The sequence below is a fragment of the Sapajus apella genome, unplaced genomic scaffold, assembly GCF_009761245.1.
Source record: "Sapajus apella isolate SASKATOON/1434 unplaced genomic scaffold, GSC_monkey_1.0 scaffold127, whole genome shotgun sequence".
Taxonomy (NCBI): Eukaryota; Metazoa; Chordata; class Mammalia; order Primates; family Cebidae; genus Sapajus; species Sapajus apella.
Window position 1 is genome coordinate 3,866,182 of NW_022437067.1, and position 22,801 is coordinate 3,888,982.

Here is a 22,801-nt window from a genome sequence, read left to right on the forward strand (position 1 = left end):
AGAGTGAACTGGCAACCAACAGAATAGGAGAAAATTTTTACAACCTACCCATCTAACAAAGGGCTAATAACCAGAATCTACAAATAACTTAAACAAATTTACAAGAAAAAAACAAACAACTCCATCAAAAATTGGGTCAAGGATATGAACAGACACTTTTCAAAAGAAGACATTTATGCAGTCAACAAACATATGAAAAAAACTCATCATCATTGGTCATTAGAGAAATGCAAATCAAAACCACATTGAGATACTCTCACACCAGTTAGAATGGCAATCATTAAAAAATCAGGAGACAACAGATGTTGGAGAGGATGTGGACCAATAGGAATGCTTTTACACTGTTGGTGGGAGAGTAAATTAGTTCAACCATTGTGGAAGACCATGGGGTGATTCCTCAAGGATCTGCAACTGGAAATACCACTTGACCCAGCAATCCCATTACTGGGTATATGCCCAAAGGATTATAAAACATTCAATTACAAAGATACATGCACATACACATGTATGTTTATTGCAGCACTGTTTGCAATAGCAAAGACTTGGAACCAACTCAAATGCCCATCAATGATAGACTGAATAAAGAAAATGTGGCAGATATATACCATGGAATACTATGCAGCCATAAAAAAGGATGAGTTCATGTATTTTGCAGGGACATGGATGAAGCTGGAAGCCATCATTCTCAGATAACTGACACAAGAACAGAAAATCAAACACCACATGTTCTCACTCATAAGTGGGTGTTGAACAATGAGAACACATGGACACAGGGAGGGGAACATCACCCACCAGGGCCTGTTGGGGGGTAGGGAGGCTAGGGGAGGGATAACAGGAGGTTGGGGGATTGGGGAGGGATAACGTTAAGAGAAATACCTAATGTAGGAGACGGGGGGGGGTGGATGCAGCAAACCACCATGGCGAGATCTGCACATGTATACCAGAACTTAAAGTAAATTAAAAATTTTAAATAAAAATAAAATAAATAAATAAAAAGAAAGAAAAATAATGACACTACTGGCTCCTTCTCTCTACATTTCTCTCCTTGCCACTATTTTTATCCCTGAAGTTTCCCTTGGAAACTCTTTATTATCTCTACATAGAGGTAATTTAATTTATTCAGCTTTTTAGTTCTCTATTGGAAGTTTGGTCTGATTCAAACTTGTCCACCAGAGCAAGAAGCCAAATCATTCAGGACATAGGTGTGGGCAGGGACTTCATGACCAAAACACCAAAAGCATTGGCAGCAAGCGCCAAAGTGGACATATGGGATGTAATCGAACTCCACAACTTCTGCACGGCAAAGGAAACAGTCCTGAGAGTGAAGCGGGAACCAACAGAATGGGAAAAAAATTTTGTAGTCTACCCATCTGACAAAGGGCTGATGTCCAGAGTTTACAAAGAACTAGAACAGATTTACAAGAAAAAACCAAATAAGCCCATTCAAAGGTGGGCGAAGGATATGAAAAGTCTCATTTTTCTTTATCGAATATATTGTGCTTTGCTATTAAAAACATGTCATTTTTTCCCCTCATCCTTGGAATTCAAGAATTTCACAATGTTAATATTATTTTTCATTAATCCTGTTTGGAACTTAGCCTATAAAAGATGAATAAATTAGCCTAACAACTCTCAGATCTACAAATCAATCATAATATCTCAAAGACAGAGACAATGCATTATGTGTTCCCTACTGCCTCACAACCATCTATGAGCCTAAATCACAAATCCAGAATGCAGCTGATTTTACAGGACAAATGACCTGCAGGGGGCACTGTTACAGATTAAAAGAAATATTAGGAACTCAACAACAAAATGCAGTGTGAACCTTGTTTGGATCTTGATATTTGAACCAACCAGCTATAAAAAGACACTCATGAGACAATTTGGAAATTTGAAGAGCTGATGTTAAGTCTAATAGTTATTGAGGAAATTAAGAATATGTTTTCATATATTTAGTTTTAGGAAAAATAGCATTGTGGTTATATTAAACAAGAGATCCCTTGCCTCAGTTGAAATGTTTACTGATGTCTTAATGAAACAAATTATATATCTGGGTTTTGATTAATAAAAAAGTTGATATTCCTATGTTTTCTTTATCACAATCATTCATTTAATAAATAAAATTCATCATATCCAGTATTTTCATTCCTGAGCATATCCTCAAAAGAATTGAAAACAACTCAAACAGATATTTGTTTACCCATATTCTTATTGCATAATTCACAATAGATAGAAATAATCCAATTGTTCATCAAATGACAAACAAATATGGTGTATTTATACAATGAAATATTATTGAGTCTTTAAAAAGAAGAAAATTCTGACACCTACTAAACATGGGTAAGCATTGAAGATACTACTCTAAGTGAATAAGCCAGATGTAAAAAGATGATAGATAGATAGATAGATAGATAGATAGATAGATAGATAGATAGATAGAATGATGGATGGATGGGTGAATAAATGGATGGATGGATGGATAGACAGACAGATGATAGATAGATAGATAAAATAAATGGATGATGGATAGATGGATCGATAGATTAGATAGATAGATAGATGATAGATAGATAGATAGATAGATAGAATGATAGATAGAACGATAGATAGATAGATAGATAGAGTGATGGATGGATGGATAGATGGATGGATGGATGGAAAGGTAGATATATGATAGATAGATAGATAGATAGATAGATAGATAGATAGATAGATCTCATCAGGGAACAGATAGTATACTCAAATTAGTGATTGGAGAGATTTTGATAGCTACATAGTTGGAGTGGGATAAGAAATTCACACAGGATAATGGGACCCTTGAAGCTGGTAAGTGCTGGGAGCTATTACCACCTAGACCTGGAGAGGAAAAAGGAGGGAGTTACAGGAACCTGGAGAGAGCTGTACAGAGCAGGTGCCTTGGTAGAACTGTGGACTTTGGTAGAGGGATACACAAGTTCTCTAGCAACCAGGTTGGAATTATGGATGCCCCAATCTCAGTTTTCTTCCCTTGTTCTGTTTTCACTCCGCCTTTCCTTCTCCCAGCACCCCACACTCCCACCTCTATTGGCAGAATATGACAGGCAAGCAAGAGATCAAAAGAGCTCATATATTCAGTTAATCCAGGTAAGCCTCGTGGGGAAAACGATGAATTGATCAAAACTGGATGGTGTATCTGGAGGAGAAACAGAGGAAAGCCAGCACAGCAAATATTTACTAAGCACCTATTCTGTGCCAGTTAATGTCCCAGGTGATTAAGACAGAGCCATGACCCAAAGACCCATCTTTGTGAAGCTTACCTTCTAGCTCACACAGGAAAATTGATTTCTAGGATTTATTTAATATTTGTTCTTTCATCTATTCTTTGTTCTTTTCCTAGAACTCCTAATAATCTTGTACAAGGGTTTTAGAGACAGATCACTCATTTTTCTCCTCAGTATTTTTAACCATGGCTTTTTGTTTGGGATTTGAAAAATACCTTTTATCCCCTAGGCAAAAGTCAGACAAACTTTTCTGCAAAGAGCCAGCTAGTAAATGTTTTAGACTTTGTGGGCTATACGGCCTGTCCCACCTACTCAATTCTGATATTGTAATGCAAAAACGGAAGTATACAATACATAAGTGAATGGGCTTGTCTGTGTCCCAATAAAACTTTATTTATAAAACTGGTGGTGAGCCAGATTTGGACTATGAGATAGAGTTGGCCAATTCTTATTCTAGGCCACTAACTTGGGCCTTAATGTCGACTTATTCTAACCTTCAGTTCATCTACTCCATGTTCTAATAAAAATAATCTGATTTTGTTAATTTGTTGTTTTCCAGAAGGTTCACTTATGGTGTAACTGAATCTCTGTAACCGTTCTTCACGACTTTGATCAACTTGCTCTCTAGCACCTAGTCTTTCTGGAGCTCCCCAGCCTGCAGTGTTCTGTTTCTTCCTCATGCCTGTGCAAGTCCTTCGGGGTACATTATTATTTTCCTTTGGTAACTCATGGCTCATTGGGCCCAAGGGTACTTGGAGTGGTGGGGTTCAGTAGCCTCTGCTCCAATAGGCAACAGCTGGCAAGGCAGCAGCTCCCTGTCTGGGAATCGGCACAGAGAGAACTTTCTCCTCCCAGCCTTCTTGAGCTGCAAGGTTGGCATTTCTGGGGCAGCAGCCCCTCTGTCCTCCATTTACTTGTAGCCCAGACCTTTGGGAATCTGGGAGGCCAACAGGCCTTCTGAGATAAGGCAGCTGGCAGGAGCTTTCACTTCCTCCAGAGAATCTGTGGAGCTCCAATCCTTGTCCCAGACTCTCTGCACCAGGCTCCTACCATCCCAGAAGGGACTGTGGCCTGCACAGAATCTGGCAGCCAGGAAGCCCACCCCACTGACGTCTTGATTGTTTCCTCCATGCCTCATGTACCTGCCAGCCCAAAAGCTCTCGGGATGGCCCTCTACAGGTGGATTAGCACTGGAGTTGGGGAAAGGCAGCAGGGGACTGCCATCTTTTACAACACTGAAACCAGGGTTTCAATCTGTTGAAACATCACAGGTGTTCAGACTGGCAGCAGCTAAGTTTTCAGAGTCAGTGTTTTTGGTCATCAGCTCGAAGACACAAGCAAACTGAACAAATGTGATAAGAAGGCTTCTTCACAATGAACTAAGTCCTGACATTGAATGTGAATCCATCCAGGAGACCTGAAGGGAAGCTTTTGCAAGCACAGAGAATGAGTATGGAAAAAAAAGCGAATATTCCTATATGAAGATTTGGGCCTCAGAGAGGTGATTTGTCTACCACATGGTGTGATTAGCATCAGAATGAGTGACTATCATGCTCTTTCCAAGAAATGGCCATATCTTAGGGCAGGACCCTAGAATCCTGGATGTTAGGGTTAAAAGAGACCACTGAGACCATTAGCCAAATCACCCCCAGTTCCCTGACACTTCTAAAAAGATGCATCTCTAGAGCATCTTCAAAGGCCATTTGGATGGCCAGAATACATCTTTAACTACTGCCCATTCTGAAAAATGTAGGCATCTGGCTCAATGGTTCTACCGACATAACAAAGAATATGGCAGCAAAATTATCATTGATTCACATTGTCTTTAGAGAGTGACAGATGCCCAGAATGTAGACGTGGGGGTTTACACAGGAAGGCATTAAAAGATTAAATATGACTTTATGTTTGACAATAGACCTAGTTCCATTCAACATCAATATGCCGACATTATTATGATTTTATGAAAACAATAATTCACAGTTTGCTGAAAGAGAATAACCGTATTGATCTTATGAACAGTGAATTTTATTTTCCATTAAATTTTTATGGAGCATGACAAGCTGTGTGCTGGGTCTGATCTTTTCTGCACATTAATGTACAGAGCTTTTGCAGATGTAGAAATTATGAGGGCTATGTTAATAAAACCAGCTCATATGGCCTGGGAGCAAAAAGTAAACAGTTCCTCACTGGAGTTCTGCTCTCAGCTTATTAGTTTTTCAGGTTTGTGAACTGACCCACAAAGGAAATAGAAATCTCTCCTTAGTGAACAGAGAGAAAAAAATAGGTTAGCAACAATGAGAAACTCTTTCTCAAAGACTCTTTAATGGCATTTCAAGTGCACATTTCAGAAGCAGCAGAGCAAGTACAACCAAAGGTATTGGGTAATTCACTCAAACCCTAGCAAGTCTCCTTACTCTGTGACATTATCTATCATAATACCAGAGTATTTCTAGCATCACCTAGAGTAACTATATTCTTAGTGTATTAGTCTGTTCTCCAGCTGCTGTGAAAATACTCAAGACTGTGTAATTTATAAAGAAAAGAGGTTTTATTGACTCACAGTTCCGCATGGTTGGGGAGGCCTCAAAAAACTTACAACCATGGTGGAAATCACCTCTTCACAGAGCAGCAGGAGATAGAATGAATGCCAGCAGGGCACATGCCAGGTGCTTATCAAACCATCAGCTCACTCACCATCCAAGAACAGCAAGGGGGTATCTGCCCCCATGATTCAATTACCTCCCACCAGGTCCCTCCCATGACAGGTGAAGATTATGGGAACTACAATGCAAGATGAGATTTGGGTGAGGACACAGCCAAACCATATCATTCAGCAGTACTTCTCTGAGGACGTTAAAACCAGTTTACTTCCTTCCTTTCACTAATTTTCACTTAAAAGTTCATATTCTGACTGATCCGTTGGCTATTTGACCATGGGGTTATTTGAATATCTCCAAATTCTAAATTGTACACTAGAAGCATTCACTGGTGTCCATTGGCATGATGTGTTTTAATCTCTTTCTCAAACACCAAAATACACAAAGGACTACTATGTTCAAATCTTAATCTGATTGTGGTAAACAAAGACACTTCCAAACACGGATATTAACATCTGGGGTAGAATCTTAGGCTTATTACCTTTTTAAGCTGGTCAACTTCACTTTGCCACTAATAAATATGGCCTTTGTGTGTTTTTTCTCTGACACTAACTAGCTGACCTCCAACTCAATTCAAGTCTGACAGTAACTACCCAGAGTTGATAGGGCTCTGTTCCACAAGGCTGCCCCCACTTCAGATGCCAGTTCCAAGTGCTGAGTCCCCAGGTGCCCTGCACAACTGCCTGGATGACTACAAATTCAGAGTCACCACCACCCATCTTGGGTCTGATAATTCGCAGCACATCTTAGAATTCAGGAAAGTGTTATACTTATGGTTTTATGGTGAAGGATGCAACTTAGGACCAGCCAAGTGGAAGAGACACACAGGGCAAGTGTGGGTGCCCTGTGTGTCTCTTCCACACAGTGGATGGGGTGGAGCTTCCATACCTTCTTCAGCACCTTGTCACCTCCCAGAGCTGACACACAAGACGAGGTATGTTGGGCAGGGTGGAGCTTCCATGCCTTCTCCAGCTTTCATGCCACCTCCCAGCATTTTGATATGTTCATCAAGTAGAATCTTATCATTTAGGGGGTTTTATAGAGGTTTCATTGTGTAGATATGATTGATTGGGTGACTGAACTCAATTTCCAGGCACTCTATTATTCCCAGGGGTCGGGGGTGGGAGTGTTGTAAGTTCTAGCCCTCTAATTACATGTTTTGTTTTTCTGGCAACCAACTCCCAGCTGAAGCTATCTAGGGGTCCACTATGAATTAACTCACTAGCATTAACTCAAGGGTGAGCAAAAGGGGCTTGTTATGAGTAACAAAAGATACTCTTATCACTCAGAAAATTCCAAGGGTTTTGGAAAATCTACGCCAAAAATGGAAAACAAATACCAAATGCATTTTTTATTGTGTTACATCTTTCCAACATGCTAGGAGTAGAAGCTGGGAAAGGCAGACAGCCATCTCAGCAGGAGAAGACAGCATTTTATCTAGTTCAGTATAGTATTATAGAACACACATGCACACCATGCGTTAGCCCTTGACTGGGCAGAGGGAGAAAACGTGTTGCAGTGTTTGACATGTTGTGGCATTTGATGGAACTAGGGAGAAATACACTTTTCTGAGCTCCTGAGTCTATTTCTGTCAAGGAAGCCATCAATTTTCTAGTAACTTCTTTCACTCTCTTCCCCCTACATGAGTTGTAATTAAGCTGAAATGAACTGAAAACTGACTCCATTTTCTTCACAAAGCCCCCAGAATAACAAATTCACTTGGCGTTTTATGATTATTAACTTATGGCATTGAAGGGATGGGCCTTGTGCATCTGCAGAGACAGTCATAGTGGACAGTGCAGAGGAGCTCCACAAATCACTTCCCAGGCTGCAACCGACATGCTGGGGAATATAAAAAATCCTTTCATGAGACGGACAAAAAGCTTTAGGAAAGTAGAAAGTGGGAGATCTCATAGCATCTCGAAGCTTTAGTCCCAGGCTTACGGGGACCTGACACAACCCTAGGCAGGCAATGGAAGATCTTCCTGGCTCTCACATAACCACTACGTGCCCTTTAAAACCCAACTCCAAGGGCCCTTTCACTACAAAGACTGATCCGAAGGCTTCTGGCTGAGGCTGGATGTCAGCCTTCCTTTCAATATCTCTAACACTTGTCCCTATCATTTCTGCTGTTACAATAGTCCAGGAACCCATCGTGTACGCATATTCCTGACATTCATTCCCTCGAGACTACATGCACCTTAAACATACAACTGGGTCTCATTTATTGGCTCTGCCCATTCAATTTTGGTAGTGCAGTTGTAGATCTTGGAGAACAGTGAGACCTTTGGTAGCCGAGGTCTCTATTGTGATCCCAGACACTGATGCGGCTGTTCCCGCAATAGACAGAAGCAGGAAATAGGTCAGGTACATTAACATTCTGTTGGAAATTCACAAGTGTGTACAAAATACCAAAAATAATCAGTTTGGGGAAAACATGGGTTTGAAAAACAAACCTAATCTAAAAACCAAAACAATGTTGACTCACAAGAATGAATTCATTTTGGAAGCCAGCAATTTCAGATTTAATTGTGTTGATTTGTCATTTTTTTTTCTCTCCCGCTCTCTTTTCCATGCCGTGTTGTTGGAAAAGGCTCAGAGCTGCCTGAGTTTTGATTTATCTTGTGCGGCAGTAGACCCTCATGCTTCCAGATACAGACCCCGCAGCTGATTCTCACTTCAAATGCAATTAAAAGGACTTGAAGGCCCAATTTGAAATTTCATCCTCATACTTCAAAGAAATTAGTTTGATGAGTGATTGCAATGGAGAAAGGCTAATAATGAAAATAATTAATGCCTGGAAATACTTCACAGGAGCAGGAAATGCTTGCGTACCTCCTGTATATTTAAAGAAAGCTCCAGAGTCAGAAAAAAAGCCAGAAGGCCAAACTGTCCATCCCAACTCCCAGAAGTTTGCCCTTGGCAGCATAATTAAGAGATGCCTCCTGACACCTTTCTTCTTGGACCAGCATTTGTAAACAGGGAGGCCATTTAACTAAATTCACATAATTGCTACAGAAAACATGGCCCAGACTTCTAAATATCACCAGCACTCGGGAGAGAATAACAATTAAGGAACATGAAAGCGTGTGTGGTGTACACGAAGAAAAGTAGGTTCTTCACCTCCATGTCTCATCCTTAACCTCACCCCACGAAACTTAGAAAGCTCCCTTTAAAGGCAAGATTTCAAATCACATTGATCAGGAAGATGTGAATTGGCTACTTCTATTCCTCTAACATATGCCATGTAACCAAACACAGAACAGGAATGGCAGAGCACAGAGACACTTCTGGCATGCACGCTGTGAATCTCAGGATCGGGTGGACTTGGCCTCTTTCTCAATCCCCATTACAGATGTCAGACCAATCTGCCTTCTTGGGGCAATTTCTGGTTCCCTGAGTCCATGCCATTTTGCTGAACTGCTCTCTGCCTCTCAAGTCTTCTTCACTCACTCTGACTGACCCAAGCCTTTGCCTACAAGCCAATTTTCTGACTTTATCCTTCATAGACAGGCCCATCTAATACATCGGGCTTGGATCCTTTTTCTTCTATTATGGACAAAATTACATTCCTTAAAATTCATATGATGAAGCCCTAACCTCCAATATGACTGTATTTAGAGATAAGGAAGGTTAAGGGAGGTCATAAGAGTACTACCCCAATCTAATAGGAATGGTGTCCTTGTAAGAAGAGGAAAAGGTGGGTGTTGAGCAATGAGAACACATGGACACAGGGAGGGGAGTATCACACACTGGGGTCTGTTGGGGGGAAATAGGGGAGGGACAGCGGGGGATGGGGAGTTAGGGAGAGACAGCATGGGGAGAAATGCCAGATATAGGTGATGGGGAGGAAGGCAGCAAATCACACTGCCAGGTGTGTACCTATGCAACAATCTTGCATGTTCTTCACAGGTAACCCCAAACCTAAAATGTGATAAAAAAAAAAAAAAAGAATCTCGTACCCAGGGCCTAAAAAAAATAAAAAATAATTTAAAAAAAAACAGAGGAAAAGACTGGATCTCTCTCTCTCTCTCTCTTTTTCTCTCTCTCTCTCTCTGTTTGTCTGTCTGTCTCTGTCTTTCCATGCATGCACAGAGGAAAGTCCAAGTTGAAGGCACAATGAGAAAGCAACCATCCACAAGCCAGGAAGAAAGTCCTCACCAAAAGCCAACCCTGATGACACCTTGATCTTGGACCTCTGCCATCCAAAACTGTGATAAAATTGCCTACTGTTTAATTTGCCCAGCCCATGAGAGTGTCACAGCAGCTTGAGGAAACGAAGACACCTTCCTTATATTGTCCAACATTTCCTGCTTCTTGTGTCCCTTGTCATCCCTGAATGCCTTGCTGTCATTGTGGCAAGTTGCCCCACACCACCAATGACTGCTTTTTCAATCCCCCTCATTATCAAAGCCTCCTCCTCCTTCCATCTCCTGCACTCAGCCCTTCCCCCTCCACAGGTCTCGAGATCTCATCAGAAGCTCCTGTGTACTTACCATCGGTATTAGTCTGTTCTCACACTGCTATAAAGATACCACCTGAGACGGGTAATTTATAAAGGAAAGGGATTTAATTGACTCACAGTTCTGCATGGCTGGGGAGGCCTCAGGAAACTTACAATCATGGCAGGAGGCAAAGGGGAAACAAGGCAGGTCTTACATGGCAACAGGAGGGAGAGAGGAACAAAGTGGAAACTGCCAGACGCTTCTTAAAACCGTCAGCTCTCAAGAGAACTCACTCACTGCTACAGGAACAGCATGGGGGAAACTGCCTTCATGATTCAGTCACCTCCCTCCAGCTCTCTCCCTCGACACCTGGGGGTTACATTTGGAGATGAGATTCCCACTTCCTCCCCACTCATCAGACACCTCCTTCCTTCCTTCCTTCTCTCCATTTTTGCAGATTTATTAACCCATTATTTCATTAACAATGTCCCCAGTGCCCTAAATTGTCCTATTGGAGGTGAAAGGGAGCCCTTGCATTTGGATCCCGTGTTTTTTCTTTTTTTTTTTTTTTTTTTGAGACGGAGTTTTGCTCTTATTACCCAGGCTGGAGTGCAATGACGCAATGTCAGCTCACCGCAACCTCTGCCTCTTGGGTTCAAGCAATTCTTCTGCCTCAGCCTCCCGAGTAGCTGGGACTACAGGTGTGCACCACCATGCCCAGCTAATTTTTGTATTTTTTTTTAGTAGAGATGAGGTTTCACCATGTTGACCAGGATGGCCTCAATCTCTTGACCTTGTGATCCATCCGCCTCGGCCTCCCAAAGTGCTGGGATTACGGGCGTGAGCCACTGTGTCTCGTGTTTTTTTGACATGAGCCATTGGTCTTTTAATGCTTCCTTGCATTCAGGCACAGGAAGTCCTAGAATCCTATTAAATGCTTCCCACTCCAGAACGGAAAACACCCCTTTCTGTAAGAATCTCTGATTCCTTTTGGGGGAAACAGTATTTAACACCCACACTCTGGATGACAGGATTGTTTTGCTATTGGGACATCCTTGTTCCTAGGCGTTTTCAGTGAAAAGAGCTAGAAAATATGTGTTTGGGGAAAGAAAACAGAAGATGAGTTTATACTGACACTTCCTATTCAAATAGAACGCATAAATTTCTAACATGTTCAATCCTCTTTCCCATCCCCCACATCCTCCTTGACACGCCTGTTTTGTGTTTTCAAATCTTTTCACGAGGCTGTGTATTCTCACTAAGCCCTTTTATTCACACCCACACATCGACCCACTCCTGACTCACTGATCTGGTTCACCGCCCAACAGTCAGTGAAACGACTTTGTTATGGTAACCATGCCCTCATGCCAAGGGACCTTTTTCAATTTTTATCTTATCAAAGTAGTATTTATTTGACACTACAGACCCTGCCTTCTTTCTGAAACACTCTTCCCTGGGCTTCTGCTAATCAATGCTCTCTTTTTTTCTTTTTCTGGAACATTATTTTATGCCTCCTCTAATTGGCCATGCCACGGTAAAGATACTGAAGGTTTGAGTCTGTTGTCCCCTGTCTCTCACACAGGCTCCTCTGTCCAGGCAAGCAAATACCTGCCCATGACCTCACTGCCTCCAAAGTTCTATCTGTGGCCCAAATGTCTCCTTAGCATTCCATGCACAGGTATTTAACTGTCTACCTCTGACTCTGCATGGATGCCTCAAAGGCATTTCAAACTTTCCATGTTCAAAAGTAGCCTAGTTCTCTACCCCACCTTCACCCACCCAGTAGCATGGGTCCTTTTCTACAGAAATAGCCTTTTTATCTCTTCTGCTGCCCAAACCAGCTCTTCCATCCTGGCTAACAGTCTTGGTTTCAGAGCCAATGTGTGTGTCTTTGAATCCTGCCTTCATCACTTCCTAGCTATGCCTCACTTTTCCCATTTTTAAACTGTGAGTAGAAACTGACCTTGCCTCACAGGGTTCTTTTGAGGATTCAGTGACATACCCCATGTGAAATGCTCAGCCCAAGGTCTAGCAAATGTGAGTAGTCAACATATGACACACGTTTCTCTCCCACCTCTCTCCTTCACCCCCTGGCTACCGTATCTACCTATCAGACCATGAATTTCTTATGGCTGTAAACTGGGGCAGCTCATTTGTGACTTTGCAGCAGTCTTTCCTTCTCTCCTTCTTCTCCTTCTGATGGGGTACCCATTGCAAGTGTCTCCAGAACTGAAGACCCCATCACAGAAGTGCAAAGTTAACTGAAGCAGGACTCATCAGAGCCCATCGAGGAAACTTGCTCAAGCTACCAAGAAAAAGGTGACGTCCTCTGATGGTAGTTCCGGGTTCATCACTTGTGACTGATCTGAACCTAGAGCAGCCAGTGGTCATTCTGCGCCACTGACATGGTTTGGCGGTGTCCCCACCCAAATCTCATCTTGAATTGTAAGTTCCGTAATTCCCCCATGTTGTGGGAGGGACCTGGTGGGAGGTAATTGAATCCTCGTGGTGGTTTCCTCCATACTGTTCCTGTGTAGTGAAGAAGTCTCATGAGATCTGATGGCTTCATAAAGAGTTTCCCTCTTAACCTGATTGTCATTCTCTCTTGCCTACAGCCATGTAAGACATCCCTTAACTCTTCCTTCATCTTCCACCATGATTGTGAGGCCTCCCAGCCATGTGGAACTGTGAGTCCATTAAACCTCTTTCCTTTACATATTATCCAGTCTCAGGTATGTCTTTATTAGCAGTGTGAGGACAGACTAAGACTAACTGGAATAATCCTGCTGAGAGTAAAGCCAACACAGAGGAAAGCTGAAAGAGGTGAGAGAGAGAACTGAAAAATAACAAAGGGAGAGGAAAAGAAGGAAGAAGGCAGAGAGATAAGAGAAAGACAATATTAATGATGTTATTTGAATTTCTGGATCCAAGTATGCCTGGAGCAAGACATTTTCCTCAGTTATGTATGCCGAAACATTCTTTCTTGTTGTTTAGCCTACTCTGAGTTAGGCGTCTGACACGTGCAACCAAGCTTCCTCACTAGCACAAGAATTTTGTCTAAGAGTCAGGACGCCTTGTAAAGACATATAAACTATAGCAATGAATCATAGATTTAAATTCAGAATAAAAAGAGAAAGAAGAGTGAGAGTAAGATTATAAAGAGATCTTGAAATCAATATAAAATAGTAACTTCTAAAGTATCTCTACACTTGGTGGAGGTAAGGCATAAATTTTGGTTCTAAGCTTCTGGGTTTTTTTAGCTGACACAAGGAGGGAACACTAGGAATTACACAATTCATGGTGTACACAGAACTACAAACAGATGAAATGCTCAGGAGACACACACCAATTTTTTGGTCCTGAGATCAAACAGGAAAGCCTGTAGTCATACCTATTGCTTTCTGTACACTTTATGACCTGCATGGATGAGAATGAAATCAACGCATTCATGTTCTTCAAAAAGAGACCATACATTTTATTCTTCTGTTCTTATAGCTAGTCCTCTTGACACCTTCCCTGGGTGCCCTCAGCCCACCTGCGTTCACTCATAGCTGTGATTCTCCCTTCAAATGCCTGCACGTCTCCTCCTCCTCACCTACACTCTAAGAGTTGGTCCACCTGCATGCAATTATGGCCCAGAAATAGAGACATTAGTGCTCACTTCATCCTTTCTTGAGGCAACTCTCAAAGGATGGCGGCTGAGAGCTAGTGACAGAATGCCCACCGTCCTCCTCCTGGGGTGGGAGACAAGTCTGGGGCATGCTGCAATGGTTGTCCTAAGAGTCTCCTGCAGGTTCGAACCTCATGTGCCCACAAACATGGCCCTGTCTTTAGCGCTGCTTAGATCGGACTTTTTCTGTTCCCCTTCTCACTTTCCCTACTTTCTCACTTCTAAGATCGCCTCCCAAATAAACTGCCTCCATACAAGAAGTCCTTGGTTCAGGGTCTGGGAAACCCCACCAAAGATAGTCACTGATTCTTCCTTCAAGGTGTCTGGAGCACACCTGCTGTCTGCCATGCAGATGCACATGCAGGATGCCCTCCACACGCCGGAGTGCCCACAGCTGGAGCAGAAGCACGGCAGGGTTTGTGCTCCATCCCCAGGCCCTCTGTTGTTGCTTCTGCAAAAGAGCTTTAGATGAAAAGCCCTGGTTTCCCTACCATCTAAATAGAAATTATAGGTTTCTCTCTATCATCTATGTTTTTTAAATTTTCTGTGTTTTGTGTTGCTTTGACCTCCTTAGATCTTTGCTAATCCTGGAGGGACTGCCCTTCCCAGGGCAAATTCCTAGAGACAATAAATAACTGACCTGTGAGTGTTCCTTTCCTATGTAAACCACCCCTCCAAATCCCACATTGCCAACCCCTTCTTTATGTAATTTCCATGCACCAGGCCAACACTTCCCCTGCTCTAAATTACCCCAGGGTCAGTGTATGAGTCTGCTGTCACATTGCTAATGAAGACATATCCAAGACTGGGTAATTTAGAAGGGAAAGAGGTTTAATGGACTCACAGTTTCGCATGGTTGCGGAGGCCTCACGATCATGGTGGAAGATGAAAGAAGAGCAAAGGGACGTGGTGGCAGCAAGAGAGAATGAGACTCAAGCAAAAGGAGAAACCCCTTATAAAACCATCAGATCTCGTAAGACTCCTTCACTACCACGAGAACGGTATGGGGAAAAGCACTCCCACGATTCAGTTATCTCCCACCGGGTCCCTCCCATGACACATGGGAATTATGGGAGCTGCAATTCAAGATGAGATTTGGGTGGGGACACAGCTAAACAATGTCGGCCAGGTATCAGACAGTTAGAGACCACCCCTATAAGCTCAGTACTGGAATCCTAAAGTTTCCCACCCTGCCTCACCCATTCTTTCCTGTGGGAATCACAGTGAAGTCTCTGAGCCTTGCTACCTGCTGGCTCCTTCTGCCTTCTCACCAGCCTGGTGTTCCCCGTATGGCCCCTGCATGATTTGGCCTCCCTCTTGGGAACTGTGAAGTGTAAACTGCACTTTCAAAGGCAGTTGTCTCCATGTCTGTCACTTCATGATGCCCGATTAAAGCAGACCCTGATATAATCCAAACATTCCCTTCCTTCTGATCCACCTTAAACCTGTGGGGTCTGTGCTTGCTGCACTTTGTGGTGTAGGGAAAGAATAAGGCCCTGGGGCTCAGCAGCACAATGGGAATTCCCACCAAATGTTAACTAGTAATGTGGCCAATTCACGTCTCTGAGTGTGGGCTTCTTTGTCCTTAAAATGGAATGGAGATTACCTGTCTCACAGAGTCATCAAAAGAGACACGAGAGAGAATGTAAGAGAGCAGGTGCTTTAGATTATTCAGTTATTTTCTTCATTGTAGTGTTACCTTAGATACAAATTCTAGGTTCACATGACTTTGGGGTAGAGTCAGATAAAACCATTAACTTCAGGCATCACCACTGATTTAATGGTACATTGAATTGTTGATGAATGAATGAATGAATCTTTAGTTTTCTTCTTAAAGAAGTTCCTGTGCAAAGCGCCTTCCTCTTAAGTGCTGTCTTATGCTGTAGCTTTTGAATTCTCATTTCACACATTTAATTCAACATGCTAAGATAATAACTACACTACCAATTATTCACTTTCACTGACTATTTATAAGATGATAGTTCCTTATTTCATTTAGCTGAAAAACTTACAAAGGAAACAAAAGTGACCAGCTGGGGAAACAACAGAAGGATTTACTGCAAAGCCCACCTGCCTCCTTGTCTTTTCTTTCTATGGTGTTAATCTTACATAAGTGGTTATTACCACATGAAACACATTAAGATTATTTCAATTATGTTTGTTACATTGTTTCAAAAGATTATTCTACTATTTACTGGCAATTAAACAGCCTTTCATGTTAAGTATGCTGCTTGAGGGTATGTTGAGTAGCACTATGGATATAGCAATTGAAATTGTTCATTTGCAAGAAGCTTGTCCGTTGGAAATCAAGAGTATCGGGATACCTCCGAGGTGATGATTTACAAGGGCAGAAAAAGATAAATAGTCATATGAATTGGTTCTTTGGGTGACTAAAGCCTTATAAACCTTTGAACACTTTTATCCTTGCTTGGAATTAAAGAATATTTTCCACTTTGCAAAGACACCACTGCCAAGGATAACCAGAAATGGTTAATAATAGGTTGCTCTTGCCAGAAGAAGCTTATTGCATCCACACTGGGCTAAGAGTAGTATGCTGGTTGTGTAGAAGATGTGAAGTCATGGCTCTAACAAGGTGGTGGGCTAGAGGGTGTTATCTAAATCGTTAACATGTGGCAAAGGGCAAACTTGAAACAGCAGACATGACCTTCATGCTGGAGCAGACCCCTAAAGACCAACTTCTGGGCAAGGGTTAAGCCCTGGTTGCTGGATGCTAGAGAGGTCCATTTGTGGCATATTTTATTATTCAGTTCAAAATACATTATAGTTTCAAGTGTGACTTCCTCTTGGCACATGGATTATTTAGAGGTGAATTGTTTAATTTCCTAACAGTAAGGGATTTCCTACTGATTTCTAGCTTAATTCCACTGTGGTCAGAGAACCTACTCTGAATAACTCTAATCCTGTGACATTTGTTGAGACTTTTTTATGGTCCAATGTACAGTCAATCTGGGTAAATGATTCTATATGCTTGAAAGACAGAACGAGCACTCTGCTGCTATTGGATGCAATGTTTTCTGTATATTCATTAGGTCTTTTATTAGGTGTCCTGTCCAGATCTGTATACTTCTTATTTTTATTATCTTCTTGTTTTATTAGTTATGGAGTTTGTTAAAGTCTTCCACATTGGTTACGTATTGCTTTTCTTTGTTTTAGTTCTGGCGATTGCTGATTTATGTCTTTTGTTTTTTGGGGGTACATACATATTTACTAATGTCCTTCTGGTCAGTTAGCCCATTTATGGAATGTCCCCGGTTCTACTGATGATTGTTGCCTTACAGCCTATTCTGTATAATGTTAGTGTAACTATAAAGCAGGAATGGCCATGAGAAACAGACCTCTCAGACATCGAACTAGGAAGGAAGGGGTGATTTATTTTAGCCAGGAGCAAGGCGGCATAGCTGCCTAATAGCCAAACTTGCCTGACAAAGAGAAGCCCTGCCTTTATATAATCTTACAACTCTAGATATTACACATGAAAGGGTCTTGTGTTTACAGCTTTAGAAATTATATGTGAAAGGATCTTGGGTTTACAGTTTTAGAAATCACATGTGAAAGGATCTTGTCTCATGGAGTAGGCATGGGGTATATGGCTTAGGTGGGGATTTGATCTTGTTTGGGTAAAAACAATGCCTTCCAGAAAGATTCCTCCATACCATGCCTGCAATCTATAGAAGAGATTGTGGGAAGCAGTAGGGGTCTTATTTTTACCCTGGCCGGAGGTGCCAACCAGTCTCCCTTCTGGCTGACTTCTAGCTTCTCTTTTGAGATGCCATGCAGAAGACTGAAGAGCATTGTGGGTCTCCTTCCTCAACTGCATCACCGGTCCTTTGGCTGATGCTGGCAATGGAGTAGCTCTTTCTTAGTTCCTTTTCCAGTCGGGCTATCTTAACCTTTACATACTTGAAGAATTGGGTCCATTTACATATTCTGTAATGACTGATAAGGCTGGTTTATATCTGCTATTTTACCATGTACTTTGAACTTGACTCAGATTTTTTATATTTCTTGTTTCTCCTTTCTTGTGTTATTTAGAATTAATCTAATATTTTTACTAGTTCTCCCTTTTTAGCCCTAAAACTTTATTAGTTAATAGATAATGAATGATACAATAAACCAAGGCTCCAGAAATACTACTGAAAGGGGAATTTCTAATCTTAAACACATTTATTAGAAAAGAAGAAAGGTTGAAAAGTCAAAGATCTAAAATTTTATCTGAAGAATGTAAAAAAAGAAAATTAAATCAAATCCAAAATGATAGAAGAAAGAGAATAATAAAGAGAATAGCTGATATCCATAAAGTAGGGGAATATATAAAATATAGAAATTAATGCAATCAAAATTTGGTTATGGGATGTCAGAGAAAATGGCAGCATAGGAAACTCCAAAGCCCATTGCTCCAAAAAGGCAATGAAAAGGCTGATAAAAACTGTCAGAAGCAACTTTTTAGATCTCTGGAAACAAACCAAGCGCCTATAACAAGCAGCGCAAAGTGTTCAACCAAGAAAAAAACACCAGAACCTCGGTAAGAATGGCAAGATTTGTGGTCTTTTAATTTCCCCTGGTCCCATATCCTGCTCCTCAGCTTGGCAATAAGCCCCAAAGAAAAAAGTGTATGGTCCCAGCATAGGTACTAGTACCAGAGGAAGCAGAACAGATCTCATTCACAAAGAACTGTGTTTGGTTGCTCAGCCTGTCTAGGAGTGCCCTGGAGGACTGGCTCAAAGGAGTTGTCTTTGTCTCAACTTACTGGACTTTCTCCCAGGTCTGAAGCAGCCAACCATAAGACCTCTGTTGAAAACATTTAGAGCCAAACATATTTGTTGCTGCACCCTGGGGCAATGGGTAGTCATTGGGGTGAAAAATAAACTCACCAAAAGCTTGAGAGGAAAGACTAAAGAATAGGATTTTTTGGGAAGAATGAAGGCTTTGAAAAGCTATAACATATCCTAAAAGCCTAGGAGTCCATCCACATGCCTAGGGCTGGGTGCAGCTCAGAAAAGCCCTGAGAATATGCTGAGTTTTCACCTATTCTATGCCTGACCTTTAGATTCTGCCCAAGCCAGAAGTGAGAGCCAAATCAGGACTGTAAATCACCCAGATTAGGACTGAAGACATGCCCCCAGTACACACAGCCCATTTGCAAAGACTCAGAATTTTTTTTCTTTCAGGCATATATCTCTGTTCAATGAGTAGCTGATCACTAAGCTATGGAACATAAACTACAGTGAATACACATGACAAAAATATACAGACTTTACACAATTGGTTCAAAAAAGTCACTAAACAAACAAATACCACACCAAGAAGCAATATGAACCTGGGAAGAAAGAAAAACTGATGTATAGAGAGCTGCTATATCATAGTACGCAAAATGTCCAATCTTTAACAACAAAAAAATCACACTGCATAAAAATAAATTTTTAAAAAGTATGGCCCACACATAAGGAAAAAAGCAAGCAATTAATAAAAGCTGTCCCTGAGGAAGTCCAGACATATAACTTACTAGAAAAATGCTCAAATCGTTATTTAAAATATGCTAAAGGAGCTAAAGGAAAGCATATGTAAAGAACTAAAGAGAAGTACTAGCCAGAGCAATCAAGCAAAAGAAGAAATAAAGGGCATCCAAACTGGAAAAGAGAAAGACAAACTATCTCTGTTTCCTAGTTACCTTAACCTAGAAAACTCTAGAAGACCCCTCTGAAAGACTCCAAGATCTCATAAATGAATTCAGTAAAGTATCAGGCTACAAAATCAATGTAAACAAGACAGTATCACTGCCATACACCAACAACAATCAAGCTGAGAATCAAATCAAGAACTTTATTCCTTTTACAACAGCTATGAAAAATAAAATAAAATACCCAAGGAAGTGAAAGATTTCTACAAGGAGAACTACAAAGCATGGCTAAAAGCAATCAGATGGTGCAAGCTAATAGAAATACATCCCATGCTCATAGATTGGAAGAATCCATAGGGTGAAACTCACTATATTGTCCAAAGCAATCAACAGATTCAATGCAATTCCTATCAAAATATCAACATCATTTTTCACAGAAGTAGAAAAGCAATCCTAAAATTCCTATGGAACCACAAAAGAACCTGAACAGCCAAAGAAATCCTAAGCAGAAAGAGCAAATCTGGAGGCATCACATTACCTGACTGATACTACAAGTTTATAGTAGCCAAACAACATGGTAATAACATAAAAGTAAACACATAGACCAATGGAACAGAATAGAGAACCTAGGAATGAAGGCAAACACTAACAACCAAGTGATCCTTAACAAAGCATGCAAAAACATAAATTGGGGAAAGGACAACTTATTTAATAAATGGTGCTGGGAGAACTGGATAACCACATGTAGAAGAATGAAACCAGATCCCTGTCTCTCACATATACAAAACTTAACTCAAGATGAATTAAAGACTTAAATCTAAGCCCTGAAATCATGAAAATTCTAGAAGAAAACCTAGGGAAGAATCTCCTATACATTGACGTAGACAAAGATTTTATGACTACAACCCCAAAAGGAAATGCAACAAAAATTCATAAATAAATGAGACATAATTAAACAAAAAACTTCTGCACAGAAAAAGAAATAATCATCAGAGTAAACAGATGATATTTACTACCTGTAGAATGGGAGGAAATATCATTTGCAAATTATGCATCTGACAAAACACTAATATCCAGAATCTACAAGGAACACAAGCAGATCAGCAAGAAAAAAGCAAAGAATCTCATTTAAAAGTGAGCAAGTGATGTGAATAGACATTTCTCAAAAGAATATGTGCAAATGGCCATAAACATGAAAAAATCCTCAATATCACTAATTGTCAGTGAAATGTAAATTAACACCACAATGAGATATCACCATACCCCAGCCAGAATGGCCATTATTAAGAAGTCAAAAACAATAGATGTTGGCATGGATGTGGTAAGAAGGGAATGCTTATGCACTGCTGGTGGGATGATAAATTAGTACAACCTCTACTGAAAACAGTATAGAGATTTCTGAAAGAACTATTTAGTAAAAGTAGACCTACCATTTGTTCTGGCAATTCCATTACTGGGTATCTACCCAAAGGAAAAGAAGTCAATATATCAGAATTCACCTGCACACATGTTTATTGTAGCACAATTCAACATTGCAAAGATATGAAATCAACCTAAGTGCCCATAAGTCAATGAATGGATAAAGAGAATGTGGTACATATATACTATGGAATATTACTCGATCATGAAGAAGAATGAAACAATTGATTTGGCAACAACTTGGATGAAACCGGAGGTTATCATGCTAAGTAAAGTAACTCTGAAATGGAAAAATAAATACAGTATGTTCTCACTTATTAGTGGGAGCCAAACTATGAGTAGTCAAAGGCATAAAGAGTGGTATAATGGTCACTGGAAACTCAGAGTGGGGTAGAGTGAGAGGAAGGTAAGGAATGAAAAACTACATATTGGGCACAATGTACATACTCAAGTGATGAGTGTACTAAAATCTCAGACTTCCTCACTATACAATTCATCCATGTAACCAAAACCACTTGTACTCCTAATTACAATTTTAAAAAATTTAAAAAGAACTAAAGGAAAATATGAGAGCTACATTTCACCAAATATAGCACATTTAAAAAGATCTAAATTATGGAAAAGTAGTTGAGAATTACAATAACTGAAATTTAAAAATTCACTAGAAGGTCTGAGTAGCAGGTATGAGCAAGTAGAAGGAAGAATCAGTTAACTTAACAGTGAGTCAATTGAGATTATTCAGTCTGAGGAATAGAAAGGAAAAATAAAGAAAACCAAACAGAGCCTCAGAAAAATAGGGGACTCCAGCAAGGTACTAAATATATGTAATGAGAATTCCACAAGTAAAAGGAGATAATGAAAGAGACAGAAAGAATATTTAAAGAAATAACAGAAACTTGTCAGACATGATTTTTTAAAAAATTGGTATACACATCTAAGAAGCTCAACACATTCTAAGTAAGATAAACACAAAGAGGCCCTTGCTAAAACATATTGTACTTAATCTATCAAAAGATAAAGATAAAGGGATAATCTAGAAGCTGGCAAGACAGAAACAACTCATCACATACAAGTCATTCTTAATAAGATTAAGAACTCTTCATTTCTCATCAGAAACCATGGAGGCCACAGGGTGTTGGAATGACATATTAAAAATATTGAAAGGAAAACAACCATTCAACCAAGAATTCTATATCCAGCAAAACTATCCTTTGAAAACGGATATCCTAAGACATTCTAAGATTTTTAAACAAACAAACAAAACAAGAATTTGTTGTTAGCAGTCTCACTATAGTGCTTCTTGTAAACAATAAAGGAAATTTTCTAGATGAAAGCATATACCTGCAGATAGTAATTCAAATATACTAGAATTTTTAAAAAGAAGCAATAGTCTAAGTACTTATGTAATTACAAAAAAGTATAAATTAGAATTCCATCTGTTAACTAATTTAAAAGCAATTGTATAAAATAATATGTGTATAATCTTATTATCAGACCTACAAAATACAAAAATGTAATATATTTGACAAAAAGTACACAAAGGATGTAGGTGGGAACAAATTTGTACTGGAATAAGGAAGTAGCACCAGAGGGTGAAGTTCATCTACAGGAAAATGAAAAGAACCAGAAATAATAAATAAAAAGGCTAATATAACAAACTTTACAAATACATCCTTGCTGTCCTTTACTCAGCTTCCATAAGTAGGCAT

The 22,801-nt window shown here is 40.4% G+C and overlaps 1 long non-coding RNA gene across 1 annotated transcript; it reads left to right on the forward strand.

Moving 5' to 3' along the window:
* Positions 1-1,220: 1,220 nt before the first annotated feature.
* Positions 1,221-19,319, forward strand: LOC116539250. The gene is made up of 3 exons (XR_004263966.1): positions 1,221-1,469; positions 6,113-6,115; positions 19,308-19,319. It is a non-coding gene; the product is annotated as an uncharacterized LOC116539250 (long non-coding RNA).
* Positions 19,320-22,801: the final 3,482 nt, after the last annotated feature.